Raw genomic sequence first — 4240 nt, 5'->3', positions numbered from 1 at the left:
ATTATGGTAGGGTACGAAACCACCTCAAAGTTATTCTTTCGGATCAATCTATTCAAGAGTTCGTACTAGAATAACACCTTAAGACACAAATCAACCAAAATCCTAATGTCACCTAGATACTCCATTGTCACCTCAAGTATCCGTGGGCATGATTATACGATATGCATCACACAATCTCAGATTCATCTATTCAACCAACACAAAGTACTTCAAAGAGTGTCCCAAAGTTTCTATCGGAGAGTCAAGAACGTGTGCCAACCCCTATGCATAGGTTTATGGGTGGAACCCGCAAGTTGGTCACCAAAACATACATCAAGAGGCACATGATATCCCATTGTCACCACAGATAAGAACGGCAAGACATACATCAAGTGTTCTCATAAAAGACTCAATCCGATAAGATAACTTCAAAGGGGAAAACTCAATTCATGACAAGAGATTAGAGGGGGAGAAACATCATAAGATCCAACTACAATAGCAAAGCTCGGGATACATCAAGATCGTGCCATAGAGGGAACACGAGAGAGAACACGAGAGAGCGAGATCAAAAACATAGCTACTGGTACATACCCTCAGCCCCGAGGGTGAACTACTCCCTCCTCGTCATGGAGAGCACCGAGATGATGAAGATGGCCACTGGTGAAGGATTCCCCCTCCGGCAGGGTGCCGGGAAGGGCTCCCGAGAGGTTTTTGGTGGCTACAGAGGCTTGCGGCGGCGGAACTCCCGATCTATCTTGATATTCGATTGTTTTAGGGTACGTAGGGTTATGTAGACGAAAGAAGTCGGTCGGGGAGGGGGGGGGGTGCTCGAGGGGTCCACGAGACAGGGGGACGCGCCCTACAGGGGGCGCCCTCCTATCTCGTGGAGTCCTCGAGTATCTTCTGACTTGTTCTCCACGTCTCCAGGATGATATTCTTCCAAAAAATCACGTTGCCGAAGGTTTCATTCCGTTTGGACTCCGTTTGATATTCCTTTTCTTCGAAATACTGAAACAGGCAATAAAACAACAATATGGGCTAGGCCTCCGGTTAATAGTTTAGTCCCAAAAGTAACATAAAAGTGTATAATAAAGCCCATAATCATTCAAAACAAGTAATATAATAGCATGGAACAATCAAAAATTATAGATACATTTGAGACGTATCAAGCATCCCCAAGCTTAATTCCTACTCATCCTCGAGTAGGTAAATGATAAAAACAGTTTTTTTGATGTGGAATGCTACCTAGCATGATTCTCAATGTAATTTCTCTTTATTGTGGCATGAATGTTCAAATCCTAATGATTCAAAATAAAAGTCATATTGATAAAAGAAAAAGTAACACTTCAAGCATACTAATCAAAGTAACCATGTCTTCTCAAAATAACATGGCCAAAGAAAGTTATCCCTACAAAATCATATAGTCTGGCTATGCTTCATCTTCATCACACAAAGTATTTAATCATGCACAGCCCCGATGACGAGCCAACCAATTGTTTCATACTTTAATAATCTCAAACTCTTTCAACTTTCACGCAATACATGAGCGTGAGCCATGGACATAGCACTATATGTGGAATAGAATGGTGGTTGTGGAGAAGACAAAAAAGGAGAAGATAGTCTCACATCAACTAGGCGTATCAATGGGTTATGGAGATGCCCATTAATAAATATCAATGTGTGTGAGTAGGGATTGCCATGCAACGGATGCACTAGAGCTATAAATATATGAAAGCTGAACAAAAGAAAACTAGTGGGGTGCATCCAACTTGCTTGCTCACGAAGGCCTAGGGCATTTTGAGGAAGCCCATCATTGGAATATACAAGCCAAGTTCTATAATGAAAAATTCCCACTAGTAAATGAAAGTGACAACATATGAGACTCTCTATCATGAAGATCATGGCAAAAGTGTGGAAAAAGGATAGTAGCATTGTCCCTTCTCTCTTTTTCTCTCATTTTTTATTGGGACTTTTCTCTTTTTTTTATGGCCACTCTTTTTTTTATATTTCATCCAGAGTCTCATCCCGACTTATGGGGGAATCATAGTCTCCATCATTCTTTCCTCACTGGGACAATGCTCTAATAATGATGATCATCACACTTTTATGGATTTACAACTCAACAATTACAACTCGATACTTAGAACAAAATATGACTCTATATTAATGCCTCTGGCGGTGTACCGGGATATGCAATGAATCAAGAGTGACATGTATGAAAGAATTATGAACGATGGCTTTGCCACAAATAAAATGTCAACTACATGTTCATGCAAAAAGCAATATGGCAAAAGTAATGTGTGTCATATGAACGGAACGGTGGAAAGTTGCATGGCAATATATCTCGGAATGGCTATGGAAATGCCATAATAGGTAGGTATGGTGGCTGTTTTGAGGAAGGAGTATGGTGGGTGTATGGTACCGGCGAAAGTTGCATGATACAAGAGAGGCTAGCAATAATGGAGGGGTGAAAGGAGTGCGTATAATCCATGGACTCAACATTAATCAAAAGAACTCATATACTTGTTGTAAAAAAATTAGAAGTCATCAAAAACCAAAGCACTACACGCATGCTCCTAGGGGGATAGATTGGTAGGAAAAGACCATCGCTCGTCCCCGACTGCCACTCATAAGGAAGACAATAAATAAATAAAATTGTGCTCCAACTTCCTCACAAAGCGGTTCACCGTACGTGCATGCTACGGGAATCACAAACTTCAACACAAGCATTCTTTAAATCCATAATCACCCAACTAGCATGACTTTAATATTACTACCTCCATATCTCAAAACAATTATCAAGCATCAAATCGATCATAGCATCCAATTCACTTCCTACGATAGTTTTCATTCAAATAACCATGCTATTTAAGACTCTCAAAATAATATAAGTGAAGCAGGAGAGTCTAGCAATTTCTTCAAAATATAACCACCGCCGTGCTCTAAAAGATATAAGTGACGTACTAGAGCAAACAACAAACTACTCCGAAAGATATAAGTGAAGATCAAAGAGTAGCTAAACAATTATGCAACTATGCAAAGACTCTCTCTCATTATATAATTTCAGATCTTGGTATCTTATTCAAACAGCAAGCAAAGCAAAATAAAATGACAATGCAAGGATAGCACAACTCATGTGAAGAAGCAAAAACTTAGGATCAACCGATACTAACCGATAGTTGTTGAAGAAGAAAGGTGGGATGCCTACCGGGGCATCCCCAAGCTTGGACTTTTGTGTCTCCTTAATTCCCTTCATGTCACGGTTTCTCTTCTTTTTATCAAAAGCTTCATTCACAACAAACTCAACAAGAACTCGTGATATCGGTTAGTATAAACCAATGCTAAACCTTATCACTTTCTACTGTAACAAATCACTAAAATTATTATTCAACATTGAATACTAAATGCCTCTGCATATTCAATACTCCTATCCTCAAATAGAATCATTAAACAAGCAAACAAATGCAAACAATGTAACCATAACAGCAATCTGTCAAAACAGTACAGTCTGTAAAGAATGCAAGGGTATCAATACTTTCCTGACTCCAAAAATTATGAACTAAAATTCCCACTGTAATATATTTATCAGAGATTAATATGCAAAAATATTCAACACTATACCATTCTCTGACTTTTCTAGGGAATTTTGCAACAGCGGTAAACTTTCTGTTTCCAAACAGCAACATGTATACTAGCAAAATAAGCATGGCAAATGCTATCCTTGACTTTTTTTATTGAAACTAAAGGTGCAAAACATTATTCTTACTAACAGCAAGCAAATACTAACAAAAGAAAATGACTCTCCAAGCAAAACACATATCATGTGGTGAATAAAAATATAGCTCCAAGTAAAGTTACCGATGAACGAAGACGAAAGAGGGGATGCCATCCGGGGCATCCCCAAGCTTAGGCTCTTGGTTGTCCTTGAATATTACCTTGGGGTGCCTTGGGAATCCCCAATCTTAGGCTCTTTCCACTCCTTATTCCATAGTCCATCGAATCTTTTACCCAAAACTTGAAAACTTAAACCACACAAAACTCAAAACAAAACTCGTAAGCTCCGTTAGTATAAGAAAATAAAACCACCACTTAGGTACTGTAATGAACTCATTCTAAATTAATATTGGTGTAATATCTACTGTATTCTAACTTCTCTATGGTTCATACCACTTAATACTAGCTATAGATGCATAAAAATAAGCAAACAACACAATGAAAACAGAATCTGTCAAAAACAGAACAGTCTGTAGTAATCTGTATC

The sequence above is a fragment of the Triticum dicoccoides genome, chromosome 2B, assembly GCF_002162155.2.
Source record: "Triticum dicoccoides isolate Atlit2015 ecotype Zavitan chromosome 2B, WEW_v2.0, whole genome shotgun sequence".
Lineage (NCBI taxonomy): Eukaryota > Viridiplantae > Streptophyta > Magnoliopsida > Poales > Poaceae > Triticum > Triticum dicoccoides.
The sequence above is the reverse complement of the archived record's forward strand: the minus strand, read 5'-3'. Positions refer to the sequence as shown.